The 18916-nt window shown below is 39.2% G+C and overlaps 1 protein-coding gene across 3 annotated transcripts in view; it reads left to right on the forward strand.

The window, feature by feature from the left end:
* Positions 1–18916, forward strand: part of LOC141795288 (elastase-1-like) — a 41310-nt gene that overhangs the window by 2921 nt on the left and 19473 nt on the right. For 2 of the 3 annotated variants that reach the window (XM_074676135.1, XM_074676120.1), the window contains exon 1: positions 10274–10507. The exons of the other annotated variant lie outside the window; for it this stretch is intronic. The gene's annotated coding sequence lies outside the window, so the exon portion shown is untranslated. Of the gene's footprint in view, positions 1–10273; positions 10508–18916 lie in introns of those variants that run through there. 3 annotated transcript variants of the gene reach the window in all.

An 18916-nucleotide genomic window follows, 5' to 3' on the forward strand; every position in this document is an offset into this window, starting at 1 on the left:
TTGTTCATTGGCTGTTTTTTTTAACTTGTTACAAGCAATTCAGACCTTATTTTTGTCTTTAAATAATTTGAAATTAGACATTTTGGTCAGGTGAATGCGGCTTAAGTCTTAAAATACATTTTCTTCTGCAAATAAGACAAAAACACTTGATAACATTTCATTTTTTCAGTGTACTTCACCTGTGCCCTTCTTGTCCACCTGTTGGTTTACCTACAGTGCCCCCTGTGGTGATTGTATGAGGTTTCCTCAAACCTATTAATTTCACTTTTTGAATTGAACAACTGAAATAAATCAAATTTACAGGAATATTTTAATTTATTGAAGTCCATGCTAATGTATGGTGGCCCTGAAGGCAAAAACAAACCAGCTTTCAGAAATGAAACAACAGTTAAAAGTAAAAGCATTAATACACAAACTTTAGAGACATGTTTTACAAATAAAACAGACATTTGCAGAACACGTTATGTTAACTAAATACTTAATCTGATTTTCAGTATTCTTAACAGCAATTTATTGTGTCCATTAGTGGCAAGAAGCGTAAGGATACTCAATTCCTCTACATTTTCACACAACATGCGGCTGTTGCAAGTGGGTAAAGTTTTTAGAAATGTGTTCACATGTTCTTTTTTGAGTGGAAAAAAGCTACTCTTTTGGCTTTTCATAAGTAGACTAGGATATCTTGTTCTAAATTCAGTCAATTAAACACTTAGACACTAATCTAATGAAACTGGGAGGGGAAATGGGCTGAATATTTAAAAACAGAGCAGGGTTACACACCAGTGCAGTAATTGAGCTGAGGAGAGGATACCAACCAGAGGAGCACTTTGCTGGCCTGAAGTAGGAGATTCCCATTAGTGAACAGACGGGCTAATTTGATAAAAAGTTCCCCAAAAGACTACTTAAGCTCTGAAAATCAAAAGGGGCAGAGGTCCTCATTAAGGACTTACAGCTCACAGGAAGTGTTACTCCGACACACAAACAACCCATAAGAAGTGCTGCATTAGCTACCAGCTGGGTGTCAAAAACAGATCAGATGATGGTTATTTAATATCTTTTAAAAGTGATTAACTGCAAAAAAGGAAAGTTTGAGAACATAAATCTGCTTTTTAAGATCTAATCTTACAAAGAATCATGGGTGTTGGTGTCAGAAGTGTTCTTATTGGAAATGGATGGCACTTAAATGACATTTTTTGGTTTTCTGGCCACTAATAGCGTTTAATCACAACAAATCACATTCAGACATTACGCTGAGTGCTCATCAGTATCAACTTATCCCTTCACATTCTGCAGTTTTAGGGTTCAGTCTCTTGTGTAAAAACATAAATACAAACCTCAGAGATAGCTCTGGATGTGTGGGTGCAAACACATTTACACAAGCACACTTTGAATGACTGTTATTCCTTCACAAGTTGTATCACAGAGGCATTTAAGGAAGTCCACTAGTAGACACAGAGTCCAGAGCAGATGAATACAAGGAAAGCAAAGAAAAACGGACCTGAGTTTGTCCAAAAATGCCAAAAAGAAGATCATCGTTATAAAACCCCCACTGAGGTTTCTGCATGATTTTGAGACTGAAGGAGCATCTGAAGGAGCAACTTCATGCAGAAAAAATAACGTTACTTGGTTTAAATTTCAGGGTAAACAAAGCTCTCTATCTAGTTTTTACTCTGTACACACAATTTTATACAACAGCACTTGTGTTGATTGGTGACTTTTAAAACAAGTGCACAAAGTGTTATTAATTATCTGAACAAAATGTGCATAATTCAATTTTCTTAATATGTAGCAGCGTTTTTCGAACAGAGCACCACTCTGCTTCTACTCTTTATGTGCAAGTGTGTGTGTTGTGCGCCACGTAATAAGGCACATGTATTGTTGTGCTTTTTCAAAATAGTGTACCAATAGTGTCTTCTTTGTACAGTATATAAATGATCTAAGGTTTGTATTGTGAGCTAACCTTTGTAGAACAATGTGCCATGCCTTGTTTGTACTGTACAGTGTGTGTGAGCAGACTTTGTCTTTGTCTTCTGATGAGGAGCAGCCATCCTCAAGTGGCTTGAGTGCAGAGACAGGGAGAGGCTGTGGAGATGCTGGAGGTTCTGGTGTTGCTGTTAGAAACCTTTTTTTCTTTTCTTTTTTCAAAATAAGAGAGAAAGACTCATAAATGTTTTTTTCATTTTATTTTGTTCAGATTTGAAGTGTAGTCTGTAAAATTTAACTATATTCAACTGAAATATTCTCCTTCACTTAACCTCTAACAACAAATTCAGTTTTTGTTTCTCTTCCCTTTAAAATGTTTTAGTAGTTGTCAGATTTATTCAGTCGTTATACATAATACAATATTTTCCACAAGAAAGACATTTTTAACAAACCAAAACTTAAGAACAAACTAAAGTTCTTGTATTACATATTGACTGATGCTTATCTTATGATCCTGTTTTGTTTTTGTTTTTATGTAAATATGGAAATACAAAGCTGTGGCTCAGTGGTACAGTAGTCACCCCTCGGGGGTTCGATTCCAGCTCCTGCAGTCACATGCCAAGGTGTCCTCGAGCAAGACACTGAACCCCAAATTGCTCTCACTGTTGGTCAGTGGTGTGTGGATGGGTCTGAATGTATCAAGCCGTGTTTCACCACCAAGCAGTCCGGTTCAGTTTGTCTCTGTACGGCGTGCAATTTGAGGTGTTTCCACTGACTTATCCCAGGACGGATACCCAAATAACGGAGACGAGCCGTCCCACTTTTTGGGACCCTTTCGTACGGGTGCCACAGTGAATTGATTGTACTTTGTATCAAAGAGCTACATGCCAATCACAGAGAGGACGAAATGCTGCATGGCTTCCATCTATGTTCTTTGTTTACTGTGTCACGTTTTTCTTCTTCGTTGGATTTATTAGCAGGGTAAACTGTGTCGCACTGCTACGGCGTTGCGCTATTGTTCAACAGCTGCAGCTTTTGGCATCCGGCTTACACGCCGCCTACCACGAGAGGGCACAGTTTGCTGTGGAAACACAAACAGGATCAGGCTTAACTGTACCAAACTGAGCCAAAGCGTACTGAACCGAACCGGACTGCTTGGTGGAAATGCAGCTATAGATAAAACTGACGGTTTCCAAAAGGAATTCCTCTACCATTAGTGTGTGAATGTGTTGTGAATGGGGGAATGAGACCAGCAGTGTAAAGCGCTTTGAGCGATCTGGAAGACTAGAAAAGCGCCATTTAAAAGCCTGTTCATGTACCATTTAATATTTTTTACTTCTCTATATTTCTTCAAATTTCTAATTTCATATTCTTATTCTTTTATTGTATTCTATCTCTTTCAGTTATTGCATTTATTGCACTTTTTTCTGTGAGCTGCTGTGGCAAAAAAAAATCCTCTATGGGAAAGAACATTATCTATTTTATTCTATTCTATCTGGGCCTAGCCTGCGTATTTAACGAAATTAACTAAATCAAGCTACCAAAAAATCAGATATAAGAAAAAATAAACTACATTATCAACATCTTCACATGATTAACACTTATTTTCAAAAATAACTTTACCAACCATTATTCTAAAAAATATAACGTAAACTACAGGTTTTTGAATTTATATTTGCATTATTCCACAGTTTAACTCCAACAACAGACAATGAGAGAGTGAATTGTGTTTTGCAGTAAACATTGTGAGCATCATTTTGTAATAAAACAAATTTTTAAAAATGTGTGAATTCAAAAAATTAAGGGCCAATATGAGCATAATAATCTGTCTTACTCTTTTGCACTCTCATATAACATGCAGTAAATTGTGAATAACTCCCAGATATTGAAAGTTTCACGTTTTTCAGAACAATGGGTCAAAGCACATAATTAAGGGATATTTCCAACCTTTTTGATTATCAAATTAAGCAAAACAAAAGTCCAGGCATTTATTTTGAGGCTCAGGAAGCTGTATTTTTTGGGGCAAGTTGCACGTTTCCTCTATAAAACTACAATGTGGAGGAGAAGAACTCATACAGTCAGACAGGCACTGTACACACATGCCACACACGCATTTCACTCGTTTATAAATGCATGCACGCGTACACAAGGTTGTACGCAGTGTCACACAAATCCCCGAACAAATCCATTTCCTCCCTTGACCAATTCTCTGTAGTCGACTGAATAGAACATCCAAATATGTCAGAGTGAGTGAGTGAGCCAGCCAAACACGAGCGATAAGGCAGATGTGTCGCAAGACTACTGGTGCCAAATCTATCACAGACACCGTATTGCCAAGAGGAGAGAGGAGCTCACCCATGAAATTGTTCATAATTCGTCCATAATTGCCATTTGCCACGGTATTGACTGTGACAATGTGGCATCTCATATTGATCTTCAGTGCTGGGAAGATGAGCCATGCTCCATACAGTGAAGTGATGTGAATTCTGGGTAGTGACTGTGCAGCAGTGACACACACACGCACAAGCACCAGTCTGATGTTACAGTAGATATTAAATTACTGGAGAACATACTGAAAGCAGATGCTAGCATTGAAGCTTACCCAATTTAGCTTTTGTTGTGGTTTCTGTTGCCACAGTGATGCAGGATTTTGTTATGGAGAGGAAACTTTTAACATGGCAGAATGTGACTGTATAATGCTCCTCAGAGGTCCTCGGCTGAAAAGAACTCTGACAAAGCTTCTTTTCAGCGCAGCTTTCTTTGCAGAGTGCTCTGTAGCCCTGTATACTTCCCGCAGTCTAGGGCTGGTTGTGAATACGTCTCCATTAGCAGGAGAAAGTTACTATTATATGACGACAACTTCGAGAACTCAGGAGCTGAAAAGAACATCAGTGGTAGAGCCAAAGAGGATCTTCCAAAGTAGTTATGAGATCTCACAAATAGACCTCTAGAAAGCTCTCAGTGCTGTGGTTATATACCACACATGGACTTACACAGATCCTTCTGAGGCTCCAGTTCCACTTTCATGCCCCATGACTATGTTTTCTTCAACATACATGTGCCTGTGAAATGTTGAGAGACTGATGGGGGTTTTCACCAAGCAGGAAAGCATTAAGAGGGACCAGGAACAAGAGGAAACAAATGCATCAAAGACATTTAAGCCCTCAGTGTTCACCTCTTCCCAAATATAATTATTAAAAGCATGCACATTAGAACTTACGAGTCCTTGAGCTCCCATTAAGCCGAACTGATTTCTTCTGCATGTCTGCCATTATGAGCAATGATGTCAGTAATGACGCTAGTTTCATTGAAGTGCTAATGTTAGTCACTGCCTCTCCATTTCTAAAAAGAAAAAGAGTTTTTTTTGTTTGTTTTTGAGAGTTAGAACAAAATAGGTTATCAGAAATAACCAAGAAAGACCAAATTTGGCAGATTTCAGAATTACTAATTTGCGAACACCAACCGAAATGATTATCTGTCAATAACAGAGCAGCTGAATCACACATTTATCTTCCGCTCCCAAACACAAGAGAGGAAGCTGCACTTTTATTAAGCCGCAGATTAATCAGGAATTCCTCCTGAAGCCAGGGAGAGTAAAATAAACAAAAGCTTTTATTTAATGTGACTGACAAAGTCTTAAGAGCACAGACTACAGAGAGCTTGAAATCACTTCTTAAAACACACTTTTTTTTTGCATTGGCTTTTAATACAGGTTAGACGAGACATCAAACTTTTATTTTTCTCTTATTTATTGTGTTTTTTTCTGCTATTTTTTTGTCTTTTTACTTGGCTTCTGTTTTAAATTATTTTTTTATTAACTATTTGTTAGTCTTGTTTTCAAGCTTTCACAGCACTTTTACAGCACTGTTTTTGGGAGAGTTTGTTTATGAACAGCATAACTCAAAAACTAACCAACGCATCTTGATGAAATTTTCAGGAAATGTTCAAAATGGAATAAGAAAATAGTGATTACATTTTGGAGGTGAACTGGATCACCATATGGATCCAGGACTTTTTTTAAGGATTCTTTATCATTGTGAGATAGGGCTCTTTTCACCATATGTGTATATAACTCCACCATAAATGGTTGGACTGCTTTGCAAAAAAATAAATGACAAGGTCACCATAATTTCTGACAGATGTAAAAGTACAATACAGATCCTGCCAATGTTCTGGATGCTAAGATCCGAAATATAAAATATGTACTGGCTCATCATAATTTTCAACACTGTCAGGAAACAAATTATCGTACAAACCTGCAACTAACACCAAATTGTAGCAGACAGTCTGCTGAAAGGAAGCATAACATTAAAGTGATACTCCAGGATGGAACAAGTTGGGTCCTATCACAAGGTTTAGGGCAGAAATTACCCATACATTAGTGTTTTTGTGCAGCAGAAGCCCAGGGCGCACACCCCCTCCCTGCTCCTCTGCAGGTTTCCTCTGCACTCAGACGGGGCCATATTTTACTTGACCAAAAACACAAATAAACAGGCTCCCACCGAAAAAATCTGATATTGGTCTGCAGTCACGCTTTATTTAGAGAATTTTCAGCATGTTACTTTCGCACAAAAACACCGCTAAATAAGGCTCTAGTTCTCATCGTGTCTCTTCGTCCTGGCAGACTACCTGCCTTTGTTTATATCAGGCACGCCGCGCGCGGACTGATACACTAAGCGGCGAGCGCCTCGTAGCCAGCTGTGGCTCTGCAGCGGAGGTTGCGCCGTTTTACGACACGATGAGAACTAGAGCCTTATTTAGCGGTGTTTTTGTGTGAAAGTAACGCACTGAAAATTCTCTAAATAAAGCGTGAATGCAGACTGATATCAGATTTTTTTGGTGGGAGTCCGTTTATTTGTGTTTTTGGTCAAGTAAAAAATGGCCCCGTCTGAGTGCAGAGGAAACCGTCTAACGAGCAGGGAGGGGGTGTTTGTTGCGAGCGCCCTGGGCTTCTGCTGCACAAAAACACAGCTGTAGGGGTAATTTCTGCCCTAAACCTTGTGATAGGACCCAACTTGTTCCATCCCAGAGTATCACTTTAAAGTAGGACTAAAGTGTTGGTGACAATCAAAATATGCTTGGCAGAAATCTGCGCTCTCTGAGTGCTTTTCTGGTTTAAAATGTGCCATATAAATAAGGTTTGACTTGACTTGACTAAATTAGCTTGCTTTCTGTTAAATATGAAAAAAAAATATCATGGAAGCCAGAGTTAAAGGTAACTACAGGAGCTCTTTCCTTCGAAAGAGTGGATTTGAGACCCTTCCAACCACACGCAGGAAATGCACGGAGTGAGTGAGCGATGACCCTTCCTGACCTTGTGTCCTTGTGCAGTGAAATGTGACAAAGAGAGCCGGTGGAGTGTGGCATGAACAGCGACAGAAGCTGGTAGTCAAAGCTAACTAGCCATTTGAAGTGAGCTGTCAGCCACTTCCTGCTGGAACCCAAGGACGCTTGGTGATGGGACAGTCAGTGGGAGCCAAGCTCAGGGTGGCCTTTGATTGAATGTAATAGATCTATTAGTTTTTATATCAGGAAAACACAAACTGTTCCAGCAATAAAAACAGTTTAACAGCTAATTATTTTTCTGCAGGATTGACATGTTAGTGTCAAAGTCTGTCAGTGTTGTAGCTGTTTCTCTTTTAACCCGTATGAAATTGTGGATTCATCTCAAGTCTGTACATGTGTCAATCTCTGCGTGCAGCTGCTGCTCAGCTCGCCCAGCTTATTTATCAAACCGGCAGGACCTGCAGTGTAATGTCAGATAGGCCAACCATCATGCTGATAAAAACTCAGCGTTTTCCAGAGGTTGCTTCAAAAAGTACAAAGTAACAAGGTAACAAGGTAAGCTGTGCTTTGCACATGCAGCTTGTGTCCTTATGCAGTCACCCACAGAGACAATGCTAGCTTTACAAAGCCATCCAAACACAAACACAATGATGGATGCAGCCTGGAAAAAAACTGAATTTTATCCTCTCACTGTAACTCTACATTGGATGAACTAATAGAAAATCTCATCGAACTGTATTAAACTGTCCTTTCTGGAAGTTTCAAAGAAAGGTTATCCTGTAATTGAAATATAAAAAATATAAATAAATATTGAAACAGCTTTCAGAAAAGTTAACTACAAAAAGAAAAGAAATCATAAAATTAATAATTTTAATAATTTCAGTGCCATTTGGTTTTTCTTTTTTTGATATGATGGTCTGAGTAAATACTTGATTCCAATAGTCTGTAGGATGTCCATTAAAAAGTGTTATTATGACACCTATAAAAAAAGTTCTAGTCAAATAGCCTCATTGCTCTAAGTTTGTAACCATGGCGACAGAAACTCAAAACATACATTAACATACATTATCTCAGTTAAATTTAAGGATCAGAGTGAATGGTAGGTAATATTTCTTGAAATAAAAAGGATTTAGGAAATCATCCATGGACTTTGATTCCTTGAAACAAAATATCCCATCATCCTCTGAACCACAGGCGTCAATTTATGTTCGCGCTGGTGGGTGCTCAAAATTTACATGATTGCCACTTTAATAAAGCTGCTAAAACAGGTGTTTAAGCACATTCAACAGCACCGTAAGAGCTAGCAAACAGACAGTACTATCATTTCTGATAATGGACACCTCGTCAGGCATTATCCACTTCATCCCCTATGAGTTGTTTACTGTTTTCAGCGCCAGAATCAGCATCAATAGGTTAATTTTTCCATTTTTATGTCCCGTTTTATGGCATTTCTTGTCCTTTGTCTTTTTTCACTTCCTGTTGGTGTTCCCTTCACTCCCAGACAGATTATCACTTGTGATTTTCCAGTGTGTTTCCAGTTTAATTTCCTTCAGTATTGACCTTATCTGTTTCCTCACTGTCGATCCCAGCTTGGCGGACTTGTGCCTCTGTCTCAGCAGACTGCCTACCCGAAAACTGAACCCGTCTGAGTAAATGACTCAGAATTTACTGGCACCTGGCATCTCGAGTCTTTCTGTCTGTCTCCCTGATAGTAAGTGTTTTGGTTTGAGCTTAGCTGACCTGACACAATCAATAAGTCACAGCCTAGATTTTAAGATACTAACTTATCGTTGTTGGTCTGAAATAAACTCAAAAACGATTCAAACCAAGAGTCTAAAAAATAACAACTGAGCTGACTGAACAGAATTTTTAATCAGCCAAAATTATCTCTGAAAAAAAAACCTGACAAGTAACAAACAATAAATGCTGAGCAAACACATGGACAAACCTGATTCTGAACTTTTGATCAGCCACCACTTTTTTGTTTCTGTATTAAAAGGAAACAAAGGGGAATACAAAAAAATGTCAACCTGCACCCTGTGGCTCTGGAGCCTCATGCAGCTCTTAAAAAAAAATTTAATTGTCACAAAATATATATAATAATTTATTAAATGTTAACTTTATTTATTTATTTTTTGCAACTTTTTTTAATTTTCCATTTTTTTCAGATTTTTGCAGGTTTTAAATTGGGAATATTTTTTAAGAATTTTGCCCGTTTTCAAAAATTATGCAAATATTTTTAATTTCAATTCTTCAACATTTTTGCCAATTAAAGAAAAAATCAATTTTTCAAGGTTTGGCAATTTTTTTTATTTTTTTTGCAAATCATCTTAATCCCTTTTTGGAAAAAAAAAACCTTTGAAATTTAATCTTAATTTAAATTTTTGCAAATTTTTGAAACTTCAATTATTTTGGTATTTTTCATCTTCTTGAAATGTCATAAATTTAGCAAATTTATGAGATTAATGACACTTAACATGTTTCATTTTTTTTTATTTGCAGATGTATAAAAAATAATAAAAAAATTTTGGACATCAGATGTACAATTTTATAAATACAAAAAACTTCATAAAATTATTTACTAGATTTTAATTCTTTGTAGAATTTTATACACCTTTTGTCTTTACTGTAAAGATAAAGTAGATTTTATGGCTCCTGAATAACTCTAATCCAGGTGAGCTGAGGCTAAATGGCTCCTGTGAAAGTAAAGGTTGCAGAGCCCTAATCCAGAAGAAGGAACAGCTAACAAAGCCACTTATAAAGGCTGAGCCCAAACCTTCACACAGGTGTCTTCATCAGTCATCAGTTAACTGCAGCGATTCACACACACACAGCAGACACACACATACTGTAACACCTCATAAAACATATCATACATAAAGCAGGCTCATGTTATCTGTCAGTTTTTGAGGCTGGGTCTCTTAATAATTCATTCTTTGATGCTGTCAGTGAGAGCAGGCTTTCGCACATGGAAAGATTATTCACCCCCCTCGATCCTCGTCTCTCATTTCCTCTCTCTTGTGCCCTCCTTTCCTTTCAGCTCCCTCCATGCTGATTGGCTCCCACTTTGGCCAAGGCGACATGCTATGCCAACCAGCTCAGTGGGAGTTGGCAGGGAACACGAATACACTCCGGGGTCCCATTGACAAGTCTCTTTACTTATCAGCAGTACAAGCGGGACACGGAGAGACCAAGAGACTCTTGACCCTGATGGTTCGAGTCTGTTTCCAGTCCACGCCCAGGGAATCCTTCTGAGCAACTGTTGCCTTGGCGCCGGTCCAGAGGAGGACATCCTCAGAAGGTGACAGACAAGGTCTTCATAGACAGATGGTCGTTAGATCTAATAATGAGTATCTGCAGATTCCAGCCCAGATAAATGCATACTACCCTAGTGGGCGATGATCATTATCACTCAAGGGCGCCTTTATCGGCAGCAAGGGAATCCATCAACGGAAAGCCTCGATACCCCCAATTGCCACAGCTCTTTGTGATGCAGTTCACAAAGAAGCTCTTTCTCTCTCGTGAGATGGTACAGCGTGTGTGTCTTCACACAGATTATGCTACCTCTTGTTATATTCCTCCTAGGTTAGAGAAAATGATGCTCCACTGAGCGACATGTTTACATCCCTTTAAACATGTTCTGTTTGTTAATGTTAGTAATCCACATTAATCATACAGCAGTGATATTTCTCCAAGATCTCAGTCAGTGGGGAGTTTAGATGTCGTTACAGCTGCTGTGTGTTCCAGGTTGTAAGCTTTATGGTAGCTGACAACTGTTGTCATTTCACCGTTTGCACAATTAATGAGGAGCTGAAAAGACAAATCATAAGAAAAATCCAGAGGGATGCACGGCCTATTTTCTCATAAAAGCAGCATATGTTATCGCCCCTTCAGGTAATCTACAACTCTACCACTATTGCACTCAAAGTAATGTCTGTTAGCAAGTGGTGAATGCTAACGTGTGCTCTCCTGACCGTTCCCAAAGCCCCCATAAAATATTCCAGACTTCTTCAGTCGCTGACCCTCAGCTGCTATATGACAGGCTAGGATGAATAATGCAGCATGGTGATCAAACTCTACTTCACATGCTTTGGCTGAACTCAAACCATACCCGTGTAGGAAAGTAGTATGACGGTTCTGTTCGATCTGTTTTGCAGAATCCTTGGCCAGGTTAGGCAAGTTCTCAGTTTTGGAAAGCAGAAGTAAACAATGGCTACGCCAAGCATCCACTTCGCATTTTAAAGGAATGTTAAAAATAGTATCACTGGAAGTGGTAAGACTTAACTGCATTTCTTTCATATTACAATACTTTAAGTAATAATGAATCACAACAACATCCAACTACTTCTGGCAACAGATTTTTGAAGCAGATCAGCTATCATGCCTATATATGGAAGTGACGGGGGCTTTGCGTACAGCTACAGGGCGCTGCTCAGTCACATGAACTGAGCTATGCCTCGCGATCTTAATATCCTCTAAACTGCTGAGTTAGAAAAAAATTTGCCAAACAGCGTGTGCCGATAGTAAAGTTAGCGATTCAGACCATAGACTGTAAAAAAAAATGGACGTCATCAGCTCGAAGTGAGGTCACCACAAAAACTGCTTCCCCTGGTGGCTAGCTGCAGTATAGGTCAAAAAATCTGGCTCTCCAGTCATTCCAGATGGGCTGTGGTAAAATTTTAAAAAAATTAATACACCTCGTAGAAATGTTTCTCATGTCCAATTGTTGTGGTGATTTGAGGATATTATTTGGCTGCCTTGTATTCAGGTCCTCTTTTTTTCTGAAATGTTACGTTTTCAGTAGTTAGAAGAGGTTAAATACAAGGTTTTACGTCACGTTTAACAATGACTGACAGTTAGCATTCTCGTGTATTTTTTATCAGGAGATTGTAAAATAAGGCAGGAGGTAGAGTCAAAAAGTGAATTTCAAAAGAAAAAAATATATATATTATTTTTGTCACCCTGGCTTCACTCAGATTCTCCCAGAATCCTGCACAATCTGTACGGCGCAGACCCTGGCTGCACAACTGCTTCAATGGCTTCTCCTGTGAAGGGGGTATTTTGTCCTTAAAACCTTACAATGGTAAATGGTGATGCCATGCTGTTCACTCTATATACAGTCTATGATTCAGTGAGGAGACCTTTTTTGAACCTGGCTGTAAATAGGTTAATTTCTGCTTTGAAAACGGCTTTTTTTTGGTTTGGTGTATGTGACTTCCGGTACTTCTGGAGTGAGCCTCAAGGGGACACTTGAGAAACAGCAGGTTTTAGCACTTCAGCATTGACTCATATTTTTAGACTGGAGGTTGCCACTTGCCGAAAACACCTTAATCTTAGAATGGGGATTTATTATTAAAGTCCCTGTGAGGGCTTTCGAAGTGATCTTGAAAAACTCTCACTTCAACACATGCCCGAGCATAATCAACAATTTAAAAAAAAGATTAACAGCACCAAAATAGGTGATTTCTAAATGCTATTTCATGGCTTCCCTGTTTTTCAGTTGTTTAGGAACAGACTGGTTTACAACACGTAGAAGTCTCTATGACAACAGCACCAACAAAGTTTGGCAGTGAGAAGACAGGTTTGTGTTTTTCTCTGCTGAAAACAATTTCTTGTATATATTTAGTAGTGATGGTGAACACTAGAGCTAGACTGACAAAAAGAAAAAGGACAGAAGAGTAGGAGAAAGCTAAATAGGGGAGTGACAGAGCATGAGCTCAAGGCTAAAACACGGGTTAAAACAATGTCCATTCCAACCCACAGTCAGCAGTTATTCTGCAGTGGTCTGTTCAAACTTGAGAGTCTATCAATAAATTGAAGAGTGAGGTTACGTTAGCTCTGCTTGGTGAGGTTGGAGTTGGCTGATGAGCACTGGTAAGACATAACCAGGATTCACAAATGCTACATGTTACGCCATTGGGCTGTGAATAACACTAAGCGCTAGCCTGGTACTAAACTAAGGTACAAACTGAGTTTACAAAGTTTGCTTGGTGTCACATTTGTTTTCAAGCTTGTTTTACGACAGAGAAGACAACACAAGCAAATAGTAAAATTACTGTTGTATTAATGTTTCTGACAGTCAATCAAATATGCTAATGGTGCATTCCAGATATCCCTCTTCAGTCTTGTCAGATGCTGAGCCCTTTGGAGGCAGAGATAGTAAAACAAGTTCCTGGCACCGTGGGTCTAACTCCCACAGCAGTTCAGTGTTTTTTAAGGTCCCATATTCTGCTCTTTTCTGCAGTTTGATATGGATCATTGATGTCTTCATAAAATGGTAGTAACATGTTTTGGTCCAAAAAGCCAATAAATCAAGCACAGCAGCATTGTTTCCAGGCTCTCATAGCCCCTCTGTTCAGAACGCTCTGATTTAGTGGGCGTGGCTTTCATATGTAAATGAGCCACTGCTGATACCGCCCCGCTCTTCCGCATCACTGAGAACGGCGCCACGAGCTCCAAGTGCACAATGTTAAGAAAACAGCGAAGTTTGTTTACCGTAACATTACAGGCTAAAACAACAGGCTAACCACAGCTACAGTTAGCATCCTGAAGGTAACACAGAGACAGGGGGGACACTGAGGAAAAGCTCTTACACCTGCTCCACAGCACACAGCATTTGAAATACTCACATTTCCAGGGTCTGAGGTTTGTTGGTGGATGGTTGGTAATGCGCCTGGATTCAGGACCAGTCTATTCGCTAGCCCTCTGTTGTACTGTCCAAAGTTGGAAAAGCAGTCGGCAGTGAAGTGACTAGCACACACATGCACAGTTTTACTGAGTGTAGCTGGAACATTTCCTTGATAAATGAACTCTAGCCACTTAGTCTTGTCTTCTTCCGAGATGGGAAGCTTGTGCATGGAACTATGTGGCTGTTTACAGCCAAAAACAAAGCAGTGATGGCAGCAGGGGGGGTTAGTATCTCCTCCGGTTGACCAATCAGGCCAGGCTTGCTCCTGATTGGTCAAAAAAGGAATCGCTGACATCAGCAAATCCCCCAAATCCAAACAGCTCATTTTAGGTCAGGATTTTACATTTACAAGCACTACAAAGTACAGGTTTTGTCATTAAATATTACATTTTGTGGGCTGGGAGGAAAGCCAAAGACCCACAAATTTCACCAAAAGACTTAATAAAGTGATTTTTGCATAATATGGGACCTTTAACAGCATTTTAGCTTCCTGTGCTTTAAGGAGTCTTCCACAATTAATGGCTTCCATGGGACTGCAGGAAACAGTGTTGACCAGCTCTGCTCCTCAGTTAAACAGGCATTCCTCTGATTCTTCTCAGTTTCACTGATGACACAGAGCATTTTAGTTTCTACTGTTGGCATTTGGTGCTATTTCTACAAAGTCATTACCGCCAAATGTCAGCGTCTGTTTGGCTCAGATGAAGAAATCTAGTTTGTGGGTAAGAAGTGGTGTCATCTCACCACTTCTATTCCTGCCCCTCTTAGAGAGGCTGATTGTGTCTGAACACAGGTTATTCATCTGAATCTCCAGCTCAATACGGCGTCACATCTCACTGCTGCTCGTCTGCTAATCTGCCCCGGGATGAAAAGTTCAAGAATCATTATCCGCAAACTTTGTGCACTCACGGCCTCCGGCTTGATCCAAGGTGAGCGTTATGAGATATTTGGAGAGCTGGTAATGTGGGACCTTCACACTTATATTACACTTACTGTTTTGACATTTTAACAAATGGAGACACCAGGCGAGAGCAGTTAATGTGCTTCTGAATGTGTTTTGGCCTGCAGGCAGATCCACTGTCACTGCTGACATCTGGAACAACACAGCTTTATATTTCAGAAGTTAATCCTTCAGCTACTTCTTCATTTTATACTTGAGTGGAACAAGCAGCTGAAGAGTGCTGCTAATTCTGAATCTGGTGATGACTTGTGAGGCTTTTTTTCTGCTGTTCAGTTTTGAGTGATTGACTATTGTCCACCGCTGAAGCCCCATTATGGGACAAGACGGCGGCTTCACGTCAGTCTTCCTCTCTCATGAGAAGAGCAAAGAACATTTAAATTAGCCCTAAGAAGGATTTAATCCTAATGACTTCTTTTCATTAACAACTAATTAAATATTCACATGCAGGTTTTCACTCCAGCCCACTCCAGCCCCATGCACCCACTCTTTGTATTGCTGATTGGTGGTCTGCTGCACAGTATTTGCCTTCACCTTGGTTGCACTGTCGCTGCATACATGAGATATGGGCTTAGCAAAATGGGCACCTAGTCTGTACTATGACATAAAAGGAATTAGTTTTCAGTGCAGAGATAATTGAAAATTAAATCGCCGGCAATTACTTTTAATAACTGACCATGAAGAGCACTTGTAGAGTTATGAACTGAGAGGAAGTTCTCAATTACTTCAGCTAAAAATGTGCAATAATTGCATGTAAATGAGCATTTCAGTTAGATTATTTGAAAATAACTTATTTTTTGCTGCCAAGGAGATATATTGTGGAAGCAGACATCCTATCTTATGATTTACCAAGCAGCTGTCTGGCCACATGGGGCCTAATCAATGGCTTTAACTCAAACTGTTAGCTCTGAACTGCAGAGTGAAATACTGAGGCTGAGCTGAGCAAAGCGCTCTTCCTCTCCCAAGAATGGATCAGCATCTATTTTCAGTGACACCAAATGAAATATCTGAGTCTGCCAGACCAGATCAGACATTAACATCCTGCTTTTTGCACCAACATCATAATGCAGTTTAGCATATGTAAGAGTGTATACATACGTCCAGGGGCGTATTTAGTTGTTTGGGGGCCCAAGGCAAACCCAGTCAATGGGGCCCTCCATGTCCTTGTAACTCATCTTCCTCAGAGCTAGACCGGCCTTCCCTGGGTCCACTGTCTCTTTCCCAGTATCAAGGCATGAGACAGTGCTAATCTTGTACATGGTAACTTAACACAACTAAATGCATTTCCTCAAGTTCGGTACTTTAGTTTGATTTTGAAAAAAGTGAATACATAATTTAGTCCACTTTGTTCTGGATTTGAAATCTTCTATGGTCAATTGACAGCTTATTTTTCCCACAGTGGGGAATTTACAGAGTAACAGTAACCAAAAAGAAAGTATGAAGTGAAAAAAACATTACAGTAGATAAATATTGAAGAAAATAATTTAGTAAAGGAAAAAATATGTAAATATCAAGCACAACACAAAAATTGGAAAAAAAATCTACTAAAAGAGGTGATATTTACAGTTACCATACTTTTTGGTACTATTATTTTCAAGTTTATTTTTATTTGACCCCCTGTCCAGTGAGTTATGTTTCCAAAAAAGAGATTTTGTAAATTAATGTTTATCATCAACTCAAAAAGTTTGATTTTGAGAAAATTATCTGAGCTGTTTCCTGGGCTAGATCAAGTCCTTAAAATCCTAAAAGTCTTATATGTTTATCTCAGATCTCAGAGCAACATTGTTTTTATTTCCGACTTGGTTGAAAATAAGAAAAAAATGGGGAAAAAAGTGTTTTTTACCACTTCCAATCAAATTTTCAGATGAGTTGTGACATGGAATAGCCCATTGAATAAGAAGGGAGGGGGAGTACCCAAAACGATCATTAAAGATTAAGCCTTTTGATGTATTTTGAAGCATGTTAAGTAAGATTTAGAAAAAAGAAATGCTTTCAATTGAAGAGAACTTCATAAATTAGTTTTTAAGAGATGCTTTGGGGGGCCCTGGGAATCTTGAGGCCCCAGGCAACTGCCTGTGCTTGCCTAATTGTAGCTATGCCCCTGCATACGTCAAACACTCTCAGAAGAGCTGGACTTGAAGGCTGTTCATTTCTAACTTAATTTCTCAATTATTTCACTCCCAGTTAATTTCTTCTTCTCCACCTCCCGCTCACGGTGATGACAGTAGTCATGCATAAAAGTAATATTTCACAGACCACTGAAGCTCTGAGATTGCACTGTCTGTCTCTCTGTACCTGCGATTGTCAGCGGAACGAAGTGATTGACAGAATACACAATAGATTTAGAAATCACAGGTTTGCTGAGTGTGTTGTCGAGCTCACATCTCCAGATATCAGACAGCTTAATTCCATCATATTAATACTTCTACTTCTGGTGCCTTCATTAAAAGAAAACTGAAGAGTGTGAAACAGTTTCACAATGCGTGCAGTGGCACATTCAAAGCTAAATGAACAGGTTGCTGTAATCACAGCTCACACGTTGGTACTGACTGACGGTCTCTTCGTTTAACTGTGCTAATTGACGTATAGCTATTTTCCCTCCTTTCCCTCAGGGAATAATTATGATGACAGCGAGTGACAAGTATAAATGTGCTGTGCTATAAAAACATGCTTTACAGAACAGCTGCACAAGCTCTGCTCTCTGCTGTATGCGCTTGTTTTAATTAGATTCCTGTGTAACAATCACCACTTAACATGCTTTTTACTCACAGGATCACCTTTTTCAAGATTCATCATCTGTTTCTTTCATATATGTTTGTTTATTTTGACATTTTTTACTGACTGGATTACTGAACAAAATCTTAAGATCAGAAATGGCAAGAATTTGCATTTGGCACCGGTGGATCAAAAGCAGGATGTAAGCAGAGCTTCAAATACAAAAAGAAGAAACAGGAGCAAGAGACAAAAAAGAGAGGGTTTAGAAAATATTCTAAAAAAAGACTTTAAAGTTTTAAACACAGGATACTTGAGATGCTATTGTTGATTTTCCAAAATCTGCTCATGGCTTCACAAAGAGCATCCACAATCTGGAACAGGAGTCTGATTTTGTAAAAATCCCCAAATGGTCCAAAGACCATCAGGCAGGCGTTGTCCTGTTGAAAGATCCAGTCCCTACTGCAAAAATGAAGACTCTCAGCCATGAAAGATGTCCACAGCAACAAGGAAAAAGGACTGCAGTGGGGAATGCCAGTTACGTTGGAAGCCATCAGGACAGCACAGGTGACATGTTTTCCCATCTGGGATCAAACTTACCTCGACCTTTCAGTGTCACATGTTAAGTGCTCTCTTGCATTGCCCATAGACAAATTTTTGATGTGGGAAGAGACAAGATATGGCGGCATTATACTGCCAAAATTCAAGAGCGTATATGAGATTCAAATATGACATTCCTATATGAGATCCGCGCACATGTCTAGCACATGCGCTTAAGTCTGGTGTCCATGCAAGCAGATTACTTTTGCTCATGCGCAAGCTTTTACAATCCTCCCATGCAGAGGCTCTTCTGCCTGCTCAGGCCCAGCAGTCATTATTGTATCCCCTGATATGATTGGCTTCAGTCCTCGTCTAACATGATCGGCTATGGTCTTTTGGCCGAAGAAAGTGAACAAGAAAGGGCAGTGAAACGTTAAATTCTTCTTGAAGACTCAAGAAAAATGGCAATGGCTTTTAAAAACGCCTCAGGTAAGTGATTTGATTTTACTAGTTTCCTCATGCAAACTTACCTTTATATATTGCAGAACTTAATTGTTTCTTTTAAATTTGAGCAGGAGAAAGCTTCGTTGGCAAAGAAGCCTGTGTGTGCAAGCATTGTTAAAGCTTGGTGTGAACAAAAGTAATTTGCTCTTGGATGCCAGACTTTCATGCGACCCTTAGCAGATGTGTGCATGGGTATCATATTCCTCATCTACAATCATATACAGATCTCATGTATGCTCATATATGGATTCTCATATACACTTAAATACAAATCTTATTTACACTAATACACAAATCTCATATATGAATCT

This window comes from Halichoeres trimaculatus, unplaced genomic scaffold, assembly GCF_033239565.1.
Source record: "Halichoeres trimaculatus isolate MK-OKI-2021-1 unplaced genomic scaffold, fHalTri1.1 fHalTri1_scaffold_1, whole genome shotgun sequence".
In the NCBI taxonomy this organism is placed as follows: domain Eukaryota; kingdom Metazoa; phylum Chordata; class Actinopteri; order Labriformes; family Labridae; genus Halichoeres; species Halichoeres trimaculatus.